This window comes from Malaclemys terrapin, chromosome 1, assembly GCF_027887155.1.
Source record: "Malaclemys terrapin pileata isolate rMalTer1 chromosome 1, rMalTer1.hap1, whole genome shotgun sequence".
Lineage (NCBI taxonomy): Eukaryota > Metazoa > Chordata > Testudines > Emydidae > Malaclemys > Malaclemys terrapin.
Genome location: NC_071505.1, coordinates 64,278,842 through 64,305,997, shown reverse-complemented (window position 1 = coordinate 64,305,997; position 27,156 = coordinate 64,278,842). Strand labels below are relative to the sequence as shown.

Sequence of the window (27,156 nt, the reverse complement as noted above, 5' to 3'; positions counted from 1 at the left end):
CTGAGTAGACACTGAATAGGACTAAACTATGTACATAATAGTTTTTTGCCTTTTGTTTCATAATAAATTTTATTTATATAACCCTTCTGCTGATTTTTAAAGTGTTACATAAACAGGACAGGTGAAATATTATCATGTAAAGCAACCATAAACACATGAAAAGACCTAGGTTTACAATTTATGATTAAAACTCTACTATCTACACAATATACATAGACATAAAATGTAAAAACTTAAATATCTTAGAAACAGTAGCCAATCAGTTGTTTTAATTGTCATATTTGAATTCAGCACATCAAAATACATAATAAATAGCACATTTTATCTCTGAAGCAGACGACTTCTCAAAAATTGTAGACCAGTGTTTTATAGGGACAGTCCCGATATTTGGGGCTTTTTCTTATATAGGCTCCTGTTACCCCCCACCCCCGTCCCGATTTTTCACACTTGCTGTCTGGTCACCCTAGTAGAATTCAGCATTAAATATTAATAAGTAAATTCTGGGCATTAATCTCATTAGCACTATTAAAAACTCTGTGACTGAGGGCACGTTGGACATTTCACACGCAAAGCAAGATGCTGCCTGCACAGAATCATTCACCTCAGCAGCAAAAGATAAGCAAAGAGCTCGGGAGGTAGCCTGTGGAAGATAGGAAACTAGTAGGCAGACTGGTATAATAATGTATAGGGCATTGGATTGCTGATCAGGACACTTGCCTTCTGTTACTGTTCTGCCACTGACTTACTGTGTGATTCTAAGCAATTTAAGCCAAAACTCTCAAAAGTGGCCTGTGACTTTGGGCTCCCAACTTAAAATACCTAGTGCCTAATTTTCCAAAGTGCTGAGCACGCATCATTCCAAATGAAGTCATTGGGAGCTGCAGGTGGTCACACCTCTGAAAATCTGGCCCAATATACCCTAAGATTCAGAGGCCTTGTTTGAAATTTTGGCTTGTACCTTTGTCCCCTGATTTACCTATCTACAAGGTCACAGGGCCTTCCTGTGCACAGGAAGCATGCCAGCATGGAATGTGTTTTTATTTGCATTAGCACACTCCCCAGTATATTTGCTTGTGGTGCCCCATTCCCCATTACCAGTAGCGCTTGAGATGATCAAAATAATATTGAAGAATAGCAAAGAGCAAAAATATTACTTTAGGTAGAAATGTGTTTCCTAAGGTTAATGAGCTGCTGGTATTGTGAGCCTGATGTGTAACAGGTTAATTTAGCATCTTCCCCTCCCGCAGGGGTGGCTCCAGGCACCAGCACAGCAAGCACCTGCCTGGGGCGGCAAGCCGCGGGGGGCAGCCTGCCAGTTGTTGTGAGGGCGGCCGTCAGGCTGCCATCAGCGGCATGCCTGCGGGAGGTCCGCCGGTCCCACGGCTTCGGCAGTAATTCGGCGGTGGGGATGCTGAAGGCGTGGCACCGGCGGACCTCCTGCAGGCATGCCACCGAATCCGTGTGGCCAGCCCACAGGCTTGCCGCCGAAAGCCGCCTGACTGCTGTGCTTGGGGCGGCAAAAACCATAGAGCTGCCCCTGCCCTCCCCCCTCCAAATTCAGGATTGTCACGAGCCTCAAATACAATTAAATTAATAGATAATATCAATGAAATTAAATGTTGTTGTGGAATAATTGTTTCCCACTACCACAGAAATCCTAAGGCAAAGTCGAATCATTTATCAAACTGAACATCAAAGCCAAGGCAAGAAATCTATTTTCAAAGGGGGAAACATTTATTCTGTAACTGTGGCCTGATACAAAGACTTTACTAATGTTGTACCAAATGATTTATGATGCAGCTGCTCTTGTTCTATTTGACAGAGGTACATGGTGGTGGTGAAGCAAGAGTTGCATAGTGTACCACAATTTAAAGTATGCATTCTGACTGGTGTGTTAAAAATCAGCTGATCTGTAAAAAAAAAAAAAAAAAAAGGGTTATTAGACATTTTTTTATTTTAAAAAACCTATATCAAACTGATAAATATACCATTTTCTGAGTAATTACAGATTTACATTCTTAGAACATTTATATAAGAGAAAAGGGCAGCCACTAAGAATAATCACTTTGACTGACACCAATTGTATTTGATTTAAATCCTTTCCATTTTACTTATGTCCCTGCTATTTCGATTCCTTCATTACCGGTCACTGGAAATGCGAATGTTTGTAGGTTTTCAGGATGCTCTTATGCCCAGCATAGGGTCTAGGCATGGAAAAAAAGGAGGTTTGGCTAGGGTGTCCCTACTACACCATGACCACTTGCTATCAAAATAGCCCATTAGGACCCTGGGTAGATGATTGTAAGTTAGAGATGCCGCAAAGTTGCTCTTATGCTAGGGAATGGACCAGCCCCAGCTGGCCCCATGTGAAGGTGGCCTAAAGCCATCTTTGTCCTATCTCTGGCCTCATGCCCAGAACAACTCAGCAAGACATGAGAATCTGGCCCACAAGGAGCATATGGTGATTGATACATACACTTTTCTTTTTTAGGGTAAAGGGCTTTTAAAGTGTCTTCTGTTTGCTGTGTAAACAGCAGAGGACTTGAGAAATGCTGGAATATTAAACTATGAAAGAATGTGATATCAATGTGATTTATTCCACAGTTCTTCTGTTTCTGCTTCCACTACACACATAAAACTTAAACCAAAAATTCTACAGATTTCTAACATCAACTGAAAGGTCCTGATCAGTTTCACCAGAATACAAAGCACTGAACATCCACTGTGTTTCAGGAATATTTCGCATAATTTTTGTTTCTCGACAGTCGCATAGAGATCCCACAGAGACCCCAGATCTGTGAAATCAATGAAGTGGTCAGCACTGGAAAACAGAAAGCAATAGATTTCAGGCCCTCTTCTGACTCAGAAGAATTGGCATGTAATAGCATGGGAATACCATTTTTTGTGTAACAGTGCATTCATACAATGTGTTCCAGCCTTACTCTTAGGATGTCATTTGTTAGTTCTGCAGCATGTCACAGTATATAAATAGCTACAGGAAAGACATAGTAGATCATCCCCAGACTGAAGGAAGAACAAGCGCTATACTGGTCTTTTTATCAAAAGTGAAAAATGTATGCTCAGGGCTCTGAGGCTGTTAAACCGCACAACTCTAGCAGCAAAAGGAACAAGGACTTGCACAGGATGTTATCTGATGTCTTCTGAACCACGTAAATGGGTCAGCTTCTCTCCAGGAAGCAGGGACAGTTCAGGTGGGTTGTTCTTTCATTTGAACTAGTTCTGTCACTTTAGATCAGCTTTTGGCAGCTTTGATGACACTCTGGAGCAATAACTGCTCATAGGGACTCAGGCTAGACAGGTTCATGGTGTTTTCTCAGAATAAATGGTGGATTGGAGGCAAGAACCAAATTTGTTCTAATAACTATGTTTGATTAAAAGGGATGAACTTTGTGTATCAGCAAACCACATGAACTAGTGAGACCTTGAATTCCTCTCCTGCCTCCATCCACATGCTCCCAAAGGACGGCTCTACTACTGTGTAGCCTGTGGAGGATTTTGAATTGAATGGCTTTAGAGAATAGTTCTGAGACCTTTTGCCCCCCCCCCCCCCCCTTTTTTTTTTTTTTTTTTTTTTTTTTACAGAGGTATCAAACCATTCCCTATAGACAGAAGGTATAGAATCATTTTGCTCAACTCCTAATCCTGCTCTTAGAGAACCCTGAAGGATGCAAAGAAGAGCAAGATAAATTCTGACCCCTTTGATGAAACAGGCTCAGAAAAGGGGAAAAGCTGAGAGACACTGTAATTGGACTCAAACAGATCCACTTTGGAAACACTAATAGCTAATCAGGGAAGGACCAGTTATTAAACAGATATAATATTCCTCTCAGGACAGAGAGTACCTCCACCCTCACAGGAACTTGAAAGGGCTTTATTTCTCCCCATTACATTTTGCTTGGCGGTGGATGAAAAGTATAAAATGTGTGTCGTTCTCCTGCAAGTAAACGAATAGTTCTCTTGCTCAGAATACTATGAAGATAAGATACTTGCTTTCAAATAGGTCCAGATCTGTTCCTGGCTCGTAGGTATCAGATGCTCCCAGGTTTAATTCCTCAATGGTTAATTGGTCAGTTTAGCCACCTTACCTTACCTTCCATCCCCAAATCTCTCATAATAAAGGTTAGATTCAAGTTATCGCTGCTTAGTCAAAAACTCTTCCAAGTTCATCTCCGTGGGAATGGGTGAGGTGGTCACATCTTGGTAAGCTTACAGCACCAACTGTCTGCTGAGCCCTACATAAGCTGGTCCAGTGCAGCTGCCAGCTCTGCAGTGGTGATGGGAAAGGGTACTACAGTCACCTGAGCCAAAAACTGTTCTCTCTGCCTTATTTGTTAACCTCCAGATTCATTTATTTAGGGCCTTTATTTTGCAGCATGCCACTTCTGCCTAATGTATCTTTAATTTCTCACAACGGTCAGTAGAGTAAAGAACGCCCTTCAACACCGCACCACATGCAAGGACTTTCCGATGCCTCCCCTCTCACCTCTGGAATGTTGGGACTCTGAATTTCCCCATCAGCTTAATCAACTGATCATTCCTTCCCAAATGTTGAGAAATAGCAGTTGGCTAAATCTGTTCCACACACGGTAGACCTAGAAATATCACATTCTCTATTGGGGATTTCCAGATATTTCCGACCAATGCTGGAAAGACTCTGGATCTTCTCATTCTGCTTTGATTATTTAAAAGAGTCCTCTGGCCTGTCACTCCTGGTCAGTGGCAGCTTACTCTCCAAGCAGTCCCATTGACATGAGGATATGTAAGGGTGTCAGAACATGGCTGCAAATGAATTTAGTGCTTGTGAAGGACTGAGAACCCTAGAGAGTTCATACTATAGTCATCTAGGGCATACTGTATTGGCCCTCTGTACAGGGTGAACATAAGGTCTATGAAGTACTTTGGACTTAAACGTTATCATAAGAACATAAGAAAGGCCATACCGGGTCAGACCAAAGGTCCATCTAGCCCAGTATCCTGTCTACCGACAGTGGCCAATTCCAGGTGCCCAAGAGGGAGTGAACCTAACAGGCAATGATCAAATGATCTCTCTCCTACCATCAATCTCCACCCTCTGACAGACAGAGGCTAGGGACACCATTCCTTACCCGTCCTGGCTAATAGCATCTGGGTGAACTTCTTCCCCACAGAACAGATAGGGCAATGGAAAAAGCAGTGCAAGATTCTCCACTCTGCCCTGCTGGTATCTTTCTTCTCTGACCTAGAGAGACTTCTGTGAATAAGAGCAATGGTGTTTCAAATGCTCATTCACTCCTTGGTTTTTCTTCCACTACTGAAAACAAGGGTGACAAATTAGCTATGATTTTTGTGATGTAGACACCTGTCCACTGAGACCTGGACTGAACTAAATACCAGTATAAATCTGGCATTACTCCATCAGTCTGGTCCAGTGGAAAGAGCACTGGAGTGTTTGCTTTGCATTACTCCTGTTGCAGTGTACCATCAACATGATTTTCTCCTGGCTACTATTAATCCTGCTCTACTAATCGTCCCAGGATTGTGTTTCAAGAGCAGCAAATAGGGCATCTTTCCCTAATGGAGAACAAGCACGACATTTCAGCACTGCTTTTGGGCTCCAAGAGTGTCTCACAGTCATGCATATGGATCCTCGATGAAATGTTACCGGGTTGTGCAACCCAGACAGACAGACTATACAGCCATCTGTGTTTCATTTTTTTCTGATTTAAAGACCCATCAAGAGATTATATTGCAAGTGTCGAATGCAGGTCTCCTCAAATTACAAATACACAATTGCACAAGCCATTCTGTATTATAACAGAAATAAAGCAAGCTCCCATATTAAGTAATCAGTTTAGTGGAAGCTCTTCTGTATTAATTGCAAAATCTGCAGCTGACTTTGCAAAGGTAGTAGTTTTTGTATATGTACTGTATGTTTTTAAAGTAAACGAGTAGAGCTCAGTCTTAATGCAGGCAGAAGGAGTGAAGCAGAGGGGGTTATAAGCCACCTTCATGTCTCCCCTGATCCTGAACCAGCTAGGAGGAGACCTGACCCTTGCCACAAGTTAGAGCACCTACAGGGCTGCTCTAGTTTATGCCAGCTAGCATATTCCCCATAGGAACTTTTTACTGTTAGTGTTGATCTCTGTCCCCATCTTCCCTGGTTTCTATCATACCCACTCACTGCTCCAGAACAGCCCAGCAGTAAATGGGCTGGCCCTGGGTTCAGCTGCACTGGGCTAAGCATCAGCTGCCCTTTCAGAGCATCTTTAAGGTCATTTTGTGCCACTCTAGCATTACAAAGTAACCTTAACAGTACCCAGGTGTGAGGGGTTGTCACCCCTGTGGTTCAGTCTGGGAGCCAGGGGAACCGCTTTGCCCCGTAACCATACAGTTGGGTTGGTCTCTCTCACACTGTTCTCTGGTGATTCAGACATGTTATCACCCAACGTGACAGCAGGTGGCACCACACACACCCAACTGAGCTACCTGAGTGCTTTACCTAAGCCACACAAGGGCAGACAGAAGACAACAGCCAATTTCTCAGCTCCCCAGCCTTGCACCCTTGATGGAGTATAAACCCAGTATTATACCATCTTGTACTGCACAGGGGTTTGTACAGTGCAAGCTCATTAATACAGTTCACTTTCCCCTTGATGTGGGAAATATATGCAACAGCCTTTGTTTATAGAGTGGAGATTTTCCCAGACACTTCACTCAAAATACACTGATTAAGATAAAACATAAAACAAGTTTATTAACTATAGAAAGATTGATTTTAAGTGATTAGAAATAGATCAAACCAGATTACTGAGCAAATAAACAAAAATGCAAACTAAGCCTAACATACTAGATTGCTAATTCAAATCCTATCTATTTCTCACCCTGACTGATGATACAAACAGCCCACCAAGTTTCCATATACAAGCTAGAAATCCCATTAGCCTGGGACCAGCTTAGTCTTTGTTCCTCAGGTGTTTCCAGGAGTTCTCTTGTGTGAGGAGTGAGGCCCCAAGATGATGCAACTCTCCACTTTATATAGTATTTCCATATGGCGGGAACCCTTTGCTCCAAGCTAAGCTCCCAGCCCAGTTTCTGGAAAAATACAGATACCCAAATGGAGTGTCATGTGGTCCGGTCACATGCCCCTGCTTGCCTTGCTGAGTCATAGCAGCCATTACTCATAGGCTGGCTGAAACGTTCACATGAAGGCTAAGCTCTTCCATGGTCCATTGCCTTTGTTGCTAAGCCATTAGCACTGTCTAACTTCTTCACTGTTGTACCTGAAAGGCTAGTTGTGGGTGTTACCACGAGTAAGTACATTTGAAATACAGATACATAGTCTATATTCATAACTTCAGATACAAAAATGATACATGCACACAAATAGGATAATTATATTCAGCAAATCATAACTTTTCCAATGACACCTCACATGACCCATCTTGTACAAAATGCATCATAATTATATATGATGAATTCTGGACAAAGTAGTCAGCTGAGGCCTAACCAGAACCCAGCAGAGCGATACTATCACCTCCTGTGACTTGCATGCTATGACTCTTTTAATGCAACCTAAAATTGCATTTGCTTTTTTTTGCAACAGCATTGCATTGCTGACTCATGTTGAGGTTGTGATCCACCACAACTCCCACATCCTTGTCAGAAGTGCTGCTGCCAAGCCAATTACCCTCCATTTTGTATTTGTCCATTTGGTTTTTCTTTCCTAAGTGTAGCATCTTACATTTGTCTTTGTTGATTTCGTTTTGTTGTCTATAGCCCAGTTCTCCAAGTTATTTGTTGAAGCACTGCAAAGGAGCCTCCACGTACTAGTGAATCCAGCTCAAAGTCTGGAGTTGCATATGCAACTTAATCAAAAGTTAGTTTTGTAGGGTGCTAGAAGAAGGGACGCTACAATGAAAGGTGTCAGAATATTGGAAGATATCCTATAACCTGTTAGACAAAGTTAGAGCCTGAGACTGGGAGGGGCAGCATTTCTAGGTGAGATTCAGACACTGAACCCTGATCTCCAGACAGGAAGACCATCTGAATAAATAATGGAGAATGGAAGCTTGAGAGTGTGAATCCTTGGCCACTATTACCTAGGTGACATGCCATTAAGCAGCTGGGTGTGAAAATATAACCCTGTAATGCTGCCAAGCTTAGTGAAACCTATGGTATGATGAGTTGCAGAGTAAGTAATGGACATAGTAAATTACAGTTACCTGGGGCAGCTTTATTTTCTTTTCCCAAGATGTCAAGACAGTAAAAGAAGAGAATACAAATAACTTACTTCTTTCTCTCTCCTGCACCTCACTCTTTTGGGCACAATGAAAACTTATGGCAGGTGTTCCAAGACCTATATCCTAGGCCAAAGTCTTTGCTGGTGTAAAATGATGCAGTTCCATTGAAATCCATGGAGCAGCATCAATTTACAGTACCAAAGAATTTCGTCCCTATATATTAGGATGAAGTAAACACTTCCAATAATCTGAACAAACTAAAATCTAAACAAAAACAAAGCCAATGGAAATTTGTTGGTATAAATAAGAAAGGAATAACACCTCTAAGTTTTTCATTCTTTAGCTAGCATAAACTTTAGCTTGTTAATTTCAACTGCATTGTTTGTACAATAGTATTCTGCACTTACATGAGAATTTGACATATGTTTATTAAAGTGATAAATCTGTTCAATTGAAAATTATGTCACATTCCATAGGAGGGTCTCAAGACACTGTAGAGATATTAATGAATGTACAGTACACCTGTGTGGGAGGTAAGTGGTAAAGTATCATTTCCATTTTATAGATGGGGAAACAGAGGGACAGAAAAGTTGAATAATGTGTTCCAGGTCACACATGAAGTCTGTGCAGAGCTGGAAATAGGGCACAGATCTTCTGACTTCCAGCCCTATGCATTATCTAGAGGATTATAAAGATAAGCTGTAGGATAAAGGTGGTTCCAGGATTCCTTCTAGTCAGAGGTATAATATAGTAGTGAGTAATGACAAATTACCCACTTCCTAATTTCACCTGAAGCCAAGAAGAAATCAAGAAGCCAACAAGAAGGAAATTTCAGCTAATAAAGCAAGTCCACTAACAATTTAAAAAATAACCCCATCTTCCTAAAGGAAATGTTAAATCCATAAATATAACCTATCAGCATTCACTTTATATTGCTAAAATAACTACTAACTTTTCCTTCGTTAAAAAAAAAAAGTTATAGCCCCTGTCCTGCAATCAGTGGAACTACATGCAAGAGTAATTGTTTGACCTATATCATGCCTCGTTTTCCTTCAGTTGGTACACACTTGCATTCATCTAAAATCCTCCATACTGTAGTCTAAGGCCACATTATACATAACACCTTGTAACAAAGCGGCCTTTGGTGGGACACTACTGAGAGTATCAATTCAGGACAAATTGCTTAGAGCAGGGCAGTCACAGCCCAAGGCTGGGGGTCTTTTACTAAGGCTCACCAAGCCAGCCAAACAGAGAGGACTTTGGTTTTACCCCACTGGCTAACCCGAAGTCATACAAGCAGTTCCCTCAGACACTGCAGGTTCCGTCAGACACTGCAGTTTCCCTGTATCACTACCAGCACCACTCCTTATGGGGATGAATGGTTATGAAAACCAATACCCCAGTAGAACAAAAAGGGTTCTTCTGATCCCAAAGGACCAAGCCCCAGACCCAGGTCAATATACCAGTCAGATCTTACCCACAAATCACATTGTTGCCAATCCTTTAGAATCTAAAATCTAAAGGTTTATTCATAAAAAGAAAGAAATATAGATGAGAGTTAAAATTGGTTAAATGGAATCAAATACATACAACAATTGCAAAGTCCTTAGTTCAGGCTTGTTTGGATTACTGCTGATTTAAACCAATCAAGTCTCTGGTGTACATCCCAGCTTGGATGGGTCATTCAGTCCTTTGTTCAGAGCTTCAGTTTCAAGCACAGTTCCTCCAGAGGTCAGAAGCAGGATTGAAGACAAAATGGAGGGGCTTCCAGGGCCTTTTATATCCTCTGCCATATGGAAGGACCTCTTTGTTATTACTGTGGAAAATCACAGCAGCAAGATGGAGTTTGGAGTCACATGGACAAGTCACATGTCCATGCATGACTCAGTTTGCAGGTGGCAGCCATTGCTCACATGCTACCTTGAATGTTTCCGGAAAGGCTCTTCATATGTGGATTGGAGTCTCCCAAGATCCATTGTCAGTTAAGTGTTTCTTGATTGGGCACTTAATCTGAAGAATTCTTTCTCAAGAAGCTGACCAAATGCTTCACTAATGCTACAAACACATTGAGATGTTTATAACATATTTATAACTTCACATACAAAAATGACACATACATACAGACAGCATAATTATAACCAGCAAATTACAACCTTTTCATAGACACCTTACTTGTCCTCCTTTGTACAAGATTTGGTACAACTATAGGACCTTGGTTGCAACAATGATCTATATGGTCACAGTTCATGTCAATAACATCACACACCTACAATTATATTCACATGAAACAGGATTAAAGCAGCAAGTCTGTATTTGAACTTTGACACTGCAACCTTAATGTGCTAGGGCTGAGTTTCAGAGTTGAAGAAGAGTTATCAGACACAGAGCTTGAGTCAAATGCCTGAACAGATAGGAAGGGTGCAGCTAGTGCTAGGGAGTGATGCCCAATTAAGATTGCCCAACACTTTCCATTATAAAGACCTTATTTTCAGTTGCTTATAACTTTGCCAAACTAACTTGTTGGGTTGAAGTTTTCCATGCCAGTTATCTGCCGCGGGCTGAACTTCTTTGGAAAGTTTCAGCAAATACAGTTCAACCATTTCTCAGAATAAGGTTAAGGAAAAATATTTTGCTCAAGTTAACAAACAAAAAAAAAATCTTACAGCCATTTCATTGAGAATCGTTAGAGCCTCCATGCTTTGGAGCAGGTACTTGAAATTGGCAGGGGGTCACCCTAATATCAGGGGTGTGTCTTTTGCCATCCCCATGAAAATCAAAGACGTTTGCTCAAGTTATGAGTCTCTGGAAATCTATTAGCATATACTCAGTACAGACCTGTTGGAGTTAGGCAGCTAAATTTTCTAAAGATTTTGTCTGCACTGAGCTCGCTTCCTCTGGGGGCTCCACAGGCTGACCAGGACTTTCCCTTGCCATTTGTTCTCCTGGAAACCAGGGCCACTATGCACAGGAAGCAGGGAGACTGTCTCAATGCTCCCCTTGCTAGTGCCCAGGCAGTGAGGAGGAGGAAGGAGCCTGGCTGGAATGCAGAAGAGTGGAGCTGGGCCTGGAGAGAGATGGGGCCAAAGAACTGGGAATGTTTCAGTGGAGACTGGGACAAGCAGCTTGGTGAAGGGGACAAGAAGTGGGGTTGAGGAGCTGGGATGGGGCTAGGGAATTAGGATGTGAAGCTGATGGGTGATGGTAAGGGGCTGGCAAGTGGGAGTGGAACAAGGAGCTGGGGGGTGAGGGATGGGGAGGGACACTGGGAACAAGATAGGCTAGAGGGAGTGAGGGGAAGAAGGGTAACCTATGGCCCCCCTTTCAGACCCTGGACAATACCCAGGATTCCTGAGTCTTACCATTCCTTTGCTGATAGCAAATAGCTGTGAAACCCACTGGCAGTATGTTTGCCTCATCTCCCTCTAGTGGCTGACTCAGAATGACACCATATTGCTATTATTAGTTACTCTGGTGGCTCAAGTAGCAGAGGTCTGTGCTGTGCATCTAATGTTTCTATCATTGCTGCTCTGGAATGGAACCGTACTGGTGCCTGCGCGGTTCCACATAATGGAATTTCATTTTTCACGTTGATTTTAAAAGCCTTTGAAACCACATGCAAAAGAACTAGGTTAAAGGAATGTAAAGACTGCAGGGAAAAGTACTGAAAAGTTAAGAAATGCCAGAATTAAGGTTGCCCATGAAACCTTAGTTTGGCTCCCCTGTGCCTATGCCTTATGCTAGTCTTTGATTACTTGATCATATCCAATTGTTTCCCACAGGACCCCGGACTTATTCACTGCACAGGAGGGATGGTGCTCAGTGAATGAATTAGGGTTCTGTAATTACTGAGCCTGTTATCTGATCCACACTCTTCTGGAGAGGTCAGTTTCGAAGAAAAAACACTCCTAGACTGGCAGATTTCCATCTTGACAAACTGCTCCAGTTTGCCAGTTCTCTCCCTTAAAGAACCTTTTTTGCATTGTGAGGGAGGGGGAAGTGCAGGCCAGTTTTGCCCCTGAAAGAACATGCTGTGAGGGAGTAAAGCAAATGCCTTGAGAATGTTCTACCCTGAGTTATTTCAGTGCAAGTCACGCTCATCAAAAAAAATACATTTTTAATCTATTAGGATGCTAGTGCTGATTACCATATGACATAAGTAATCTCCTCTGACAGGGTCTTAGACATTGTGTGACAGCCAAAACCTGAGACTTGGTAGAGCAGAATATTCCTCTTCTCCATATTCCATAACGAAGCAGCAGTTCTCTGGCGATGTGCTTCACATTTTCATTTCAAATCAGAGTCTCATTTACAATGAAGGGCAAGTTCCTCAGCCAACTTTGCCACGTGTCCTCCCTCTTGCCCCTCACCTCCATCCTGGGTTGTGACCTGAGTCTAACATCCCGATAATATTCAGCGTGTTCCTCACTGCTGGGTCTGAGCAAGTCCTTCAGGCTCCTTTCACAGGGGATCTCAGTGGATCAACCCTTGTAAGTGCTTTTGGAAGTGCACATTATACAAAACTTGAACCTACAAGAAACCCCCACATCCTCTTCCCTTGAGGAATCCAGCTCAGCCCCTGCTTCCTCACAGGCTTCTGTTTAACTTGGTGAGGAGGGAATCCCAGTCCTGCTCAGGCAAACAATTTAGAGCAATGTGTCATTTTCTCAAGTTCCAAAGTAAAACAAAAACATAAACACAACCGCGCCTGCACATATGTTTGGACTATTGTCCAACCCTATTGTCCAAACAGATGATGGCAAAAGCAAACCTCCAGGGGCATGGAATAACCTGAACCAAAACACGGACCATTTGCAACCCAAGCTTCTCACAACATTTTTTCTTCCACTTTTGCCCACTCCCCTACCTTGCATACGTAGCTGCATCACAGTTCAGGCCAGACATTAGGGACAGTGGTGCCCCTGGTGAAGAGTTGTTCAGTGCCCCCTCTCCTGGAAAACAAAAGAGGTCAGCAATGTTTAAGTGCTACTGAATGTTACAGACCACAACTCTAATAGATCACATGCTGAGAGCTGCCCCTAACTCAGGTTGCAAAGAACAGGGGTGAAAACGTAAGTACAATTTACCTTTAGTGGGCACTTTTTTGTTGTGCTTTGCTTTTCCTTTCCATTTTTTATTCTCGTTTCTTTCTCTCCCCTCCCTGCTTCCTTTTCCCCTCTTTTTATCTGTCTCTACATTTGTTTCCTTCGCCTCTCTCTCTTTTTTTGGTAGTCCCATATCTCTCCTCGTGCAAGGGGGAGGGAACCTGCCAGTGTGCCCTAGCTGACCTGGGGCTTTTGTACACATGGACTCCAAGTTTCCCAAAGGTCCTCCCAGCATAAGGCAGAAAGCTCCATGTGGTATAAAGTCAGGCTGATCTCTGATGAGTGCAAGTTCTTAAAAGCAACCAGAGGCAGTCTGCTTCCTTCTGCTCTTGCAGAGAGCCAGGCTGCAGGGCAATCTAACTTATATCACTTGGGGTGTGAAGCCCCCACACCTGAGTGACTCAAGTTTTGGGCGGTTCACGCCGGCACTATGTTGGCAGGAGACGCTCTCCCGCTGATATAGCTGACACTTCTCCATTTGATGGAGTAATTATGCCCATAGGAAAGCGCTCTCCTGTTGGCATAGCACATCTTCACCAGATGCACTACTGTGACGCAGCTGCATCCTAGGAGCAAGAGAAGCAGCAGCTGCTGTTGAATAGAACAGGTCGTGCCGCTGAGCTTACAGCACAGCTGGGAAGTTGACTAGGTAAGCGGTAGGGACAGAAAGGACCCAGGAAACAGAGTTGGGGGAATTTTGGCATGCCTACAGTGTGCTATCCCTGGATGCTTGGCTATGTATTTATTTGTATCTAGTGACTGTCTTTCTTACTTGGGCACATGACACGATTTACATCAAACGCATCAATAAAATAAAGCAGGGTGCTCAGATAAGGGCAATACCTATCGGTTAAAATAGCATAGGTCTCACAGTTTACTCCTCCCAACCAACTTTACCCAAGCCAGCCTCCCACAGTCTGTCAGCCTCCCCAGTTCATTCACAAATACAAATTAAATTCTGCCAACTATACATATCAGCCAGTGGAGTAGCTGAAGAGAGCAGGGGAGAACAACAAAGAAAACATGGACTAGCAGAGAAGGATCAAAGCTGGCCAGCAAATGAAGTAGAAGGTGGCAGAGAGATTTCTGGAGGGTGCTATGTAATAACTTTGAAGGCAATGGCAGTACCTTGGAGGGCTAGAGAAATGTCCAAATGAGTCTGAACTCAGGACCAAATACAAGTCAGAAGATTTTCTTTACTCTCCTCTAGCACAATCAGGCAGCAGAATAAAGGCTGTAAATGAAATAGTATCCTAGGAAATAGGAACTGTTCCATTATCCTCCAGTTCTCTATTGCACTCCCTATCAGCTCCATCTGAAGCCCAACCACTACCTAACATGAAACAGGATTAAACTTTCACAGCAACAACAGAAGCAGCTCCAGCTCATCTCAATTTCTGTTACCAAAAAGGACAAGTACCACCATCTTTGATACCTTTGAGGCTGTCAAAGAAGAAAAATGTTCTTTCTAAAAACTCTTCCCAGCTAAAGGGAAAGGGAACAAGAAACGTTAAAGTGAAAGTCTTACTTAATACTTTACATTTCAAATGCTTTCAGTGTTTTTCCTTCTTCTCTGTAGCTTTAAGAAAGGATTAAAAGCATTTTAAGCGGTATGTTTGCCGTGGTTCTAGGCAGGCTGACATCTCTGCATATCAAACCCCGGAGCTTGTTTAACACTATTTAATGTTGGACAGTGACTGGGTTACATTAACACCGTTGGTGCATATATGCCATCTAAGTTAAGACAACAGTATCTACTGAGCTAACAGTAACAGCATAGCCAGGGCTAGCATGGGCAGCAGCTGGGGTCAGCTGCGTGAGTACAAACCTGCCTGGATCCCCTGGGTACCTACTTGGGCAGCTAGCCTGAGTTTCTGTCCATGCTACCCCAGTGACAGGGCTATTTTTAGTGCCCTAGCTTGAGCACAGCATGTGTCTGTCTGCTTGTGCTGGGAAGCATAGTCCCAGATGTAGTGTAGATAGATGTAGCCTTTGAGTAAGAAAGAGATGCTAAGAATATGTGTGTCCTTTGCTGGTGTGACTGATGAGTGGTGTGTCCATGCTTTATAATTACATAAATGTCCTCTAATGAAAGCTGTTAAAATGCCTCTGTGCTTTGACTCAAGATGTGTCTTAAGCAAGCTAAAGGGCACGGAGTTCACACTGTGCAAAAAATACATGCAGGGGCTAGTGCCAGGTAAGTCACAGTGTAATAGCTTGCTTCAGCACTTGCCTCCTCCACCATATCTAGAATGTGTATCTAGGAGCAAATCTTGCCCTACATGCCTCCCACAGCTATGAAGGGCCTTGACTTCACAGAACTGATGTGGTTCCACTGTGGAAAGTGGACAGGTTGCCAGTGCCATGTTCAAGGTGTCCATTTCCCCTCCCTCAGCAATCTGCAGAGTCATGCTGTCCAGGAACTTATTATGCCCTATTTGCAGGTAGATTTTCATGAGGACAAGGCCAGAGGAATTACCAGTCTGTGATTCACTGGCCCTTTCCCCCCACCTATCCATGGAGCAGGAACCATAGAGGCTATTGCTGTTCTGAGACTACAAACTCAGCCGGGGAGCAGCCTGGTTCTCATGCCACAGCCTGGGGAGGGGACTTCTCCCTGAAACACCACAGTCCCATTATTCAAGCCTTGCACTGGGCTGAGGATTCTGCCCTTACCAAAAACCATGAGGCCCTGGGTATTAGCAGACATGGAAAATACTACAATGAAATCCGCCTCCCACAGAAGCCTGAGAATCAGTTTGATTTCCTTGGCTTGACTCCCTTTCTTCCTTTCTCGCTCGTGTGCATGCACACACCTGCCTGTGGCACTATATATAAGATACCATATTTGCTGCGTGATCTACATATTCTGCTCAATGTCTTCTTTGAACTTGATCACACATCATGTGCATTTGGGAACTCGAACAATAAGAAACATATTGGAGTTGACCTATTAAAAGTCTTTAGAGGGTTCAATCAGTTATTCTGCTAAGAATAGAAACAGCTACCACTGGACAACAATTGGTCATACAATAGCTTGAACAAAAAGCCTGTTTAACTTTTATTATATTTAAATATAATAGAGACTATAAACCTTTCGCATTTCAACCTACATAATGAGTAAGTTCATGCAGGATGTCAGGTGTTACCTTTGTTTTAATATTTCATTCTCTTTGTTGGCATGCATAGAAGAGCAGAGGAATACATTTAGAACTGGTATTTTACTGCTTACAGTAAGAGTTGGTAATCATGGGCACAGAGTTGATAGATTACCTCAATAGATTAATACTCTACCAATTTGGACTTTTTGACCGCTAAGCACTATGGAGCATGGTTGGCAACTTTTAACACCTCTACTTGATCACACTTCCACTAGGGCAAATTTGCAAGTATTATAAGTGCTAGGATTATGCTGAGTTCTAATCTTTGCCCGAGATACCCGGTTGATGAGTGCTGCAATTTTTTTTTTGCCATATATTATGAGGTATAGAAAGTATGTCTTCAGAGGAAGCCTCCCCCACTTTCACGGGGAATATACTATGGTGGGTTCCTTGGTATAACAGAAAGTTATTCAAGAGACTATCCCCTCAAATACATATTGCCCAGCTGCCTGAATTTGAGCCCACTGACTAAGACCTTACATTGGGATGTTAGAAGGGATGCCATTTCAGATTTCAATGGAGGGAGGGGGAAACTTTGAGCAGTTCTTCCAGCTCTGATTTTTTGAAGAAAAAAATGTAAGTGAGTCTAGTTTGGGAGCATTTGTTGTGATTTCCTATCTTTTTTAGGAAGTCATACAGGTTTACTACAACAAAATTACCAATGTAGTCTCCTCTTGCTTGGTTTGAACCTAGGACTATCAAAGCTAAACAGCATGAGCCTCTATGGCTTGAACTAAAAGAGCAACTCCTGCAACTAGTCGCTTTAGTAGATTCTTATCCTCTCATGTGCAGTAGCCACTAGAAGACAGCTAAAACTGCAAAGCTCCAGTTTAGACAAGCCCTAAAACAGGCAGACCTGTTCTCCAGTAACTAAGGATGGAACCCACAAAAGGATTTAGGTATTTACTCCTGGGGGAATTCTGTGCCACTGAGCATGCACAGAATGTATGTCCCCCACAGATTTCTTTGCTTCCCCACAGAAAAATGACTTTCTGACGGGGAAGCAAAGGGAAGCCACAAGAGCGGCCATTAGACCCTCCTCAGCAGTATGTTTCACGTGCCCCAGGGCAGCCGGCAGAGAGGTAAATCACTGTGGGGCAAGGGGCAGGACTGGGCAAGACCTGGCTGGTGACTCCTACCCTGCGCCGAGCTCAGCTGCTAGTCCCAGTTGGGCTGGGGAGGACAGGACTTCCTCTTTCCCTGCATGGCATCCGGGGCAGTGTCAGACCCACACCCAGATTTCTCCCCTGACTGTAGGAAGCTCTGAAAACTCCTCCCCCCTGCCCCCGTTTCCTGCACCCATCGCTCTTCAGCTTAAGGGGGAGAGATCTCTGTAAGGGAGTTGCTCCCCCATCTGCCCACGCATTGTGCATTCAGACCCCCTCATAACCAGACCCTCCCGCTGAGCCTCACTGCCTCACACACCCAGAATCCCCGACAAGCCCCACTCCCCCTGCACCACCCCAAGGAGCCACCCGCACCTGGATCCTCACCCTACCAAGCCCCAACCAGCTGCACCTGGATCACCACCACACTGAGCCCCACTCCCCCTGAAAAATTGCTGACTTTCTCCTTTTTACCATATACTTCTAAAATAAGTCACTTGGAATATAAATATTGCATTTAAGTTTCAGTGTGATAGTTGAGCCTAGTTTTCACTTGTGAGCCTGGTCTGAAGCCTGAGCCCCAGGCAGCGGTGCTGAAGCATTTAACTTAGCTTTGTGGTGGACCCTGGGCAATTGCCCTGCTTGCCACCCCCTAATGCCAGCCCTGCACTTGCGATCCCCCATAACCTGTGCTTGACCCGCCTGGGGGCTGCAGCCCCCAGGTTGAGAAACACTGATCTAGATCAGTTGAATATCCACTGGAAGACCTCTGCATACCCCCAGGGGCATACCTAGCCCCGGTAGAGAACCACTGCTTTAATGCTCTGCCAGGTATGGCTGAGGTTCATTTAAATAAGGTATTTTACACACAGTGCCACCTAGTGGCTGAACAGGATAATAGAGTTTAGCATTCTACTATGCTTTCCTCATCAAGTTGAGGGGAAGATTGAACGTGGGTCTTCCACATCCTAGGTTAGCACTCTAACCTATGGGCTAAGAGTATAAAATGAGCACTAGCACCAGCACCACTCTCAGCTATTGAATAGGGCCTGATCTGGGAGGTAAGCTCTGAGCACATCTACCAGATCAGGCCCTGCAAGCAAAACAGGCACTCCTCCATCTATCTTCCCCTCATTTGTGGATTGCACTGGGACTCCAGATGCCTAGAGTGGGGCAGCAGAACACATGCCCAGTGGCAGAAACAAAGGGAGCTTTTAGAATGAAAATTTAGGCCCTGAGCTAAGTTCCCTGTAAGCTGTGCGGCCGTGCAGCAGCCTATTTAGCGCCGCACAGGTGCTCAGGGAACCCACTTGGGGACCTGATGTGGCCAGAGGAGAGGCACCTCTCTACCTAGCCTGGCTCCCAACCTGCCGTGGCTTGGGGAGGGGTGGCCCGAACCCAGCCCCAGCCCGTACCTGCTGTAGCCAGGGCGCCCTGCCCCCAGCCCCAACTCTGCTGCGGCTTGGACCTGCCATGGCCGGGGCGGCCCAGACTTGCCACGGCCGGGGCGGCCCTCTCCTGGCCCAAATTCTGCCATGGCCCGGACCTGCTGCTGCGCCCCTCCTCCGGCCCAAACCCAGCCTATTCTGCAGTCCCAGCCCTGGACATGCTGTGGCAGGGAGAGGCACCTCTCTCCCCCAGCCCAGGTGCTGCTGTGGGGAGAGAGAGCTGGGGAGAGTCCTCTCTCCCCACCGTAGCCCCGGAGCACCCTTCTGCACCCCAAACCCCTCATTCCCAGCTCTACCCCAGAGCCTGCACCCCCAGCCGGAGCCCTCACACCCTGCACCCCAACCCTCTGCCCCAGCCCTGAGCCCCCTCCCACAGTCCGAACCCATTGGCCCCACGCCCACTACATGAATTTTGTTATGTATACCAATATGGAGGTGATGTGTCACACATTACTTCCATATTGGTGCACATAACAAAATTCATTCCACACATGGGTGGGAAAAATTAGAGGGACCACTGGCCCTGAGTGAATTTAGGCACCTACAGGGTTAGGCAGCAGCCAAATAGGGGTTTTGTGGATTACAGTGGAGCCAAAATCTTGGATCTAGGTGCCTAAAGATCTTTGTGGATCTGGGCCTAAAACCTCCCAGATGACCTGGTGAGACTAAGCCACATAATCACAGATAGCAATTTGTGTATTTTTACTTGATTTCATAACAAGAAAAATTCTGGATAGTTTCTGGGATTTTCACAGGAGCCTAAAGAAGACAGAGGCACCCAGCTCCCCTTGAACTTCAGCAGGATTTGGACATCTAACTCCAGAAGGCTCATTTGAAAATCTCACCCATAATGTGTTGCCTTCCACTGTGTGGCCAGCCTCAGTTCTCTTTGTGAAGGGTCAAAGTGTGCTACTGTAGAAGGACTGAACAGAGACTCATTGAGTGTTGGAGTCCTGAGCTGTTTATTGAATCAATTCAGTAACAGGTCAATGCACTGCTACCTGCAGAGGTTCCTACAGGAAATAAGCTACTGTACATAAATCCACTCAAGAAAGATACTAATATTCTATTTTAAGACCACCTGTATCTAATACAATGCAATTTTAGTTTCATTGTGTACTTTCAGTTTATAAGAACAAAATTAGAAACTAAGTTTAACTGAGTCCATGGAAAATAAAAATAGAGGAAGTTTGAGATTATTACATTGCTTATTTTGCAAGACAGAGGAAGCTACAATCATAAGGAAAGGAGTTTTTTTTAATCAAGTCCTCGTTCAACTGCCAGGGGCACTTAGGGACATATGCAAGAGTTTAAGATGAGTTGTTGGTTTTTTTGTGGGGTGGGGGGAGGTTGGTTTTGCATGAGCTACTAAGGGCTGGTCTACACTAGGAACTTACAGTGGCATAGCTACATCACTCAGGGTGTGAAAAATACACACACACACACCCCTCCTCCAAATGATGTAGCTAAACTGACCTACCCCCAACAGATTCTTCCATTGATCTAGCTACTGCCTCTCGGGAGGTGAATTACCTATGCCAAGGAAAGTGCCCCTTCTGTTGGCATAGGTAGTGTCTACAGTGAAGCGCTCCAGCGGCGCAGCTGCAGCAATGCCACTGTGGTGTTTCAAGTGTAGACAAATCCTAAGACTCTACACGAGTAAATTCTCTGATTAAAGTCCCTGCACCATCTTTAAAGACATTAGAACTCATTTTCAGTGATAATAGTTAATCCCCAGTTATGGCTAAATTAAAAATCAATTTTTAACATATGTTCAGTGCTGAATTATTTCTCTGTAGTTGGCTTTTACACTAGTCTGTAGTATACAGACACTTCAGCCAATTTCCCACTGGGAAGTCAGTTAACAAGTTTCCTTTCTCAGTTAGAAAACTAAAAAATCCTCAGATGAACAAGTTAATGGCACACAGCTATCTCTTTACATCATCTCCACACATCATAGGCCAAGAACAATGAAGGAGCAAGCCAAGGGGAAAAAAGCAGGTATAACAGCATCTTACGAACTTCATCCAACCTTAGATTCTGAAGAGGGCCCTGTGATAGGGACGTCTTGGGGAAAGGATCCCCTGTTCTTTGCAATCAACTCGGACCTCAGACCTGAAAAACTCATTACTCCAAACATCTTACAGGATATTTGTCCATAAAGAGTAACATGTAAGCTATGTACAGAAGGCTCATCACTTGTCAAGACGCAGTCATTGGGAGATGTATGTTGGGGTAATATTTAAGGAGTAATCTATTTATATTGAAAGTTTGCTTTATAGACTTGAAATAGAAATTAGTCAACGGTAGGTAAGATGGCTTGATGATGACCCATTCAAAGTAAGAGGGAGTTATCACCCCTCCCTAGTCAGCCAGCAAGGTAATGCAAGGTACGGTCTACCCTCACCACAGTCAATGGAAAACCATCAGAGACAATGACAATCCAAACCACTTAAAGGTAGAAAAGAAACTCTGCAATAAGGCAGGGATTCACCCTGCCTGTGAACAGAAAGACTGCCTGCAGTATAACAATATAGGGAAAGGTACTCTGGAGCCATTCACACAGGAAAACCTCTGGTGGGACAGAGAGGGTCTTTCATGAACATTCAGATCCTGGTTCTTGAAAAGCCAGCCTGCTTTGCAATAGACTGAACTCTTTTGGGGTGGGGAGGGGTGGTGGTGGAAGGAAAAGAATCTCCTTTATTAGATAGGAAAGGTAACTATTGAGAAGTTTACACCCACATTTGCATGTTATGATTGTTGCGTTATAACCCCTTGTTTCCACCATTTCTAGAGAAATCTTTATTTTTTAAGTAAACCTTTCATTTTATTATAAGTGCTCACAAGTGCTGTGTGGATTACAGGAGTGGTGGTTTACGATAAAGCTGGTAAATTAGGGCACACTGTGCCCTTGGGTACAGAGTATCTGAAATTTCTGTGAGTAGTCAGTATCGGGGTTGGTTAGCCCAGGGGAATGCTGTGACATTCTGTTCAGGGCAGCCCAGATCTGTAAGCCAATGTGATCTCTCTGCCTCAGAGAGAGTGAGCTTTACTGGAGGTTAGGCTGTGTGTCAGCTCCCTGCCATAATTACTTGCTCTTCCTCACCAGCAAACTCCTTGAGATGCTGCCAGCGTAAGCCTTGCCTTGCAGGTAACAATCAGTGAACCCCAGTTTCTGAGTTCCCCAGACACATCTCTCTGTGGTGCCCAGGCTCTCTCACTGTAACACTCTCAGAAATGATTAAATTTGCAGCCTCCAAAGAGACAGTGCACACAGCAGCCTCTTAGGTGAGCTGAAGATTCACACCTCTCATTAATACATAGCGCAGAGGTGGTTTTGAAATAAAAAGAGAATATGTTTATTAATAAAGAGCAGAGATTTAAGTGATACTAAGCAAGAGAAAGAGACAGGTATGGTTACAAACAAAACAAAAATACACAGTTTTCTAGGGTCTAAAGGTTAACAGATTGCAGTTCTGGTCCCAGGCAATTTCTCACCCAGATACTTCAACCCAAATGGCTGAAGGATCCGCCTTTCACACATTCCAAGAGATCTGGCCTCTTTGTCTTTTAAGTAATGGATAATTCATGATGTTTTGCACCCCTTATGTTACCCAAAGTCCACTGTCTCTGCCCAAAGAGCCAGGAAAGCTTCCTGGGGGTGCAGATTCTACTAAGCTGTTTCCTCTCCTGCTTATTAGCTTGATGGCTTTGTTTACCTCATACATAAATGTCCTTTAATTGTCCTCTACCTGCCAGTCGGACAGGGGAATCCATATTCCTTTATCTAGGGCTGGCTTGATTTATGCACAGCCACCAGAACACATTCTAAGAACATGTTTCTAGTTAACATGCAGCCATTTTGTGTTGCCAACTTCCTGGTTTTATACCAGCCCCTCCTGTTCCTTCTCAGCTGGGCTCCATCAATTGGGGTTGCTTAGGCCTTCTATCCAGTTAATTGGCCCCATCTCAGCCTCATTAACGCTTTCCAGGCTATTGTGGGGTCAACATCACATTGCAGAGTAATAAATTGACTCGCAGTCCTGAGTGCCCAGAGAACCATCACACACACACACCTCTGCACTGGTATGGAGAACTTCACTCCTTAGTTATGCTCTGAGGGCCAGATTTTTACAGGTATTTAGGCACCTAAAAGTGAAGATAGGTGCCTAGTGGGATTTTCAAAATGATGGACCTTAATATATCTTTGAAAAATTGGTCCTGACAGGTGACGCCTTTCAGGGTATGTCTACACTGCAATGGAAGGTGTGGTTACAGCTCGCGTAACCACACTAGCTTTAATCTGATTAGCACGGCTCAAAGTTGCAGTGATGACATGGCAGCACAGGCGACAGTATGGGCTGTACAGCACCAGGGTACATTGTTAGCCCACACTGAAGTCTGCACAGCCATGTATTCAGTGCTAGTTTGAACTGTGCTAGCTAGGTTAAAACGAACTGCAGGTATGCAGTAGCACTTAATGACTTCAACCCCAAATGTTTTTAATCTTCATCACTTTATTCTGAGCGCAAACCTGCAGGGTGCTGAGCAAAACACTTCAGCACACGTTTAAATTTGAGCATGTGAGTACCCCCATTTACTTAATGTCCCAAAGTGGGAAATGAATGCGACTACTATCAAACTTAAAGTTAAGCATGTGTTTAAGTGCTTTGCTGGAGGAGGCCAGAGTACTCAACCCCTTGCACGACTGAGCCCTTAATAAGATTTAGCCAAAGCAAATCTAGCACTAATGTGCAATCCTGAATCTGGATGTATGTCATGGGTCTAATATGTATTTGTTTTTCCAGTTTGATTGATTCATGTTTTATTTGGGGCAGTTTTATATGCTGCTGGGAGCTAAAGCTGTCGTTATATATGACATCTTCCAAAGAAATGCAATAAAAGTAATGTACTATGCCTTTATTTCTGAGTGTATTGATTCTTGCTTCCATAGAAACATGCAAGTGAAATTATAAAGGAAGGAATAATTTAGAATTCAATTGTGCATGATGAATCATGAATGATACACATTCTCCACTGTGATTTACAACAAATCCTGACTTCAATGCCAGTTTAAAACAAATAATCTTTTCAAGGAAACTTATTCAGAAAATAGAACCATGTTTTCCAATTAAATATGTGTGATGGGTTACGCCCCTTAGGAAGCCACTTGATGTGCTGAGATACCACTGAGTCTACCTGTTCTGCCAGCATGGGCCCCCTTTAACCTGTCTTGCTGAGCCAGGATATTACAGCTTCTTCTAACACACACACAAGCAAGGCCACACCCAGCTGCAGATCAGCTTTGGGAAGACTCAGTTTAAGGGACTTGCTCCAGCACTCAAGTGTCCACCTCCCTTGGAGTGAAGGCCCAGAGGTATATTATGAAATCTGCCTCCACCCTTAACGTGGAGGAAGGTATGCACAACTTCTCCCCTCCACCACCCCACCCGCCCCCAGTTAGAAATTACAGAAACTGGGTTATATTATAAACAAAACAAATTTTATTAACTACAAAAGGCAGATTTTAAGTGGTAAAAGGGGTAGCAAACAGAACAAAGCTGATTACTAAGCAAATGAAACCTAACATACAAACTAAGCTAGTTTCACTAAAGAAATTGGTTACAAATAGTATTTCTCAGCCTAGATATTGTTGCAGGCAGATGACAGAAAGTCTTGAAAGGCTGCTGCACTGGTCTTCCTCATGAGACCTCAGGTATTATTACTCACAAGCTAGACACCCTTCCAGCTTGGGTTCAACCCTTCTTCCCTCAGTTCAGTTTTTGCTTCCAGGTCTTTTTAGTGTCTCTGTGGGTGGGGAGGCAGAGGAGAACCATGATGATGTCACTCCCCTGCCTTATATAGCTTTTGTGTAAGGTGGGAACCCTTTGTCTTCTAGCGGAAAACCACTGGCATTCCGAAAGGGGAGGAGGAGTATCCAGCACCAGGTGACTCGGACTCATGTCTCTGCATGGCTGTGGCAGCTGTTGCTCATAGGCTGTCTCCAGCGTCCACAAGAAGACTAAGCTCTTTCACAATCCATTGTTTCTGCTAATGGCCCATTAGCCCTGTCTGGCTTTTCCATTGTTGTACCTGAAGGGCTGGTTGGGGTTGACACCCAAAGTAACACATTCCTAATACAGATATTTAGGCCTTGGCTACACTGGCAATTCACAGCGCTGCACTTGCTGCGCTCAGGGGTGTGAAAAAACATCCCCCCTGAGCGCAGCGAGTGCAGCGCTGTAAAGCGCCAGTGTAATCAGCGCCTGCAGCGCTGCAAGCTATTCCCCTCGGAGAGGCAGCGCTGTGAATCCGCAAGTGTAGCCAAGGCCATAGTTAATATTCCTAACTTCAGATACAGAAATGATACAGGCATACCAATTGGATAATCATATTCAGTAAATCACAAAGTACATCTCAGTTATGTTATATTCATATCATAAGCATATTTTCTTAAGGAATATGGAATGGAATGTCACAATATGTTCAATTATATCAACGAAAATGTAAACTCAAATATTAAATATGACCTACAGATAAAACCCCTAGCACTGGATCCCATCTCCATATCGTTCTTTGTGCCAGACACCAGGGACCTATTATCTGTGCAACCGTCCTTAGGCCCCTTTGTTCATATGCATTATGATACAGTAATTACATGATCACATAGTACTTTTTCCACAGAACTCCTGCCTCATTCAGTGCACTGAGCATTTTATAAAGTATTTTGGGATGTTTGTGGCTGAAATGTACTATGTAAAGGTAAGTCTTATGCATAATCATGCTTTTTGGGGGGTCATTTTATATCTCACATTGAAATGCTGGGGGATATAATCTAAACCCTTGCATGAGGGGAGACACAGGCTGCCTGTGGTTTATACCATACACAGTGCAATAATGGACTGCTACATAATTTGAAAATTTGTCTTTCAAATCATTACTAAACCTTACAGCCCAACCCTGGTGGTTGTTCAGATATAAAATATCCCAGGTTATTAAAAATAAAGAGCAGGGGGATAAACCTAGTGTTTGGCCCACATTCCCTCACAATACAACAGGTTCTAATGTTGTATGTGATCGATTGCTGAGCATGTATCAGGTGCCAAATTTGCCTGCAAAGGTATTGCACTGCTAATTAGTAATTCACTATTGCAAAGCACTTTGGGATACCTTGAATAGGTAAAGTGCTATATTAAACCAAATTCTATTTTGTGCTATGCTATATAAAAATGCAGCAATGGCCTCAAGGAAGACACACGTGCATGGAAAATCAAAACGCGGCAGAACAAAGTCTGGGCCTACAGTTCAAAAACCCACAGATCTTTCTTATTTAGGAAAAATTAATTTAAAAACAATCCCAGCAGTTAATTAGAATATTCAGATGATTTTTGGTAGATATCAGAAACTGTCTTTGTGTTTTTTAAATAAAGATAAGAAATCTAGTGAGGATTTCATAATTAGGCTGTGTAACTAGGGTAGTATGGCCCAATGGTAGGAGGCATCAGACTGGAAGTCGGGAGACCTGCTTTGCTACTGATCTACCATGTGACCTTGGGCAAATCACTTAACCTATGCTCTTCTGTTTCCCCTTCCATCCTTTGTCTATCTTTTCTATTTAGATTGTGAACTTTTTGAAAAAGGGATGATCTCCCAATGAGTATTTGTACAGTTCCTAGTACAATGGAGTCCTGATCCGAGTCGAAGTCTCTAGCTACAGTAATACAAATTAATAATAATGATAACGTTGTACAAGATTACCATAGGAAGTTGTCTTTTGACTTTGACCTGTAATTAGAAACTCATATGCTATTTGCTCTGTGCCATAGATTACTTTTCTTTCCCCTTTGCTATCTAAACCCTACTGACGTCAGTGTTAGGCTCTTGACTGACTTTGGTGGCCTTGGATCTGGCCTACCATACTCCTGCTTAATGTTTGCCCCATAAATTTGTGCAGTAAAAAAATAAAATAGCACACCTCCTTTACAAACCAGCTTTGGTAGGTCCTTCTATGTGGCAGATTCCTCTTCCAGGATGCTGGCACCTCAGACAGAGGGCAGGATCCCTTCTGGTGCAAGCTGCAGCTTGAGCTTTACATTGCC

At 43.7% G+C, this 27,156-nt stretch overlaps 1 long non-coding RNA gene across 1 annotated transcript; it reads right to left on the bottom strand.

Moving 5' to 3' along the window:
• Positions 1–1,716: 1,716 nt before the first annotated feature.
• Positions 1,717–27,156, bottom strand: LOC128835980 (uncharacterized). The gene is made up of 3 exons (XR_008444720.1): positions 27,033–27,156; positions 13,105–13,189; positions 1,717–1,910 (listed from the first exon to the last, which is right to left on the bottom strand). It is a non-coding gene; the product is annotated as an uncharacterized LOC128835980 (long non-coding RNA).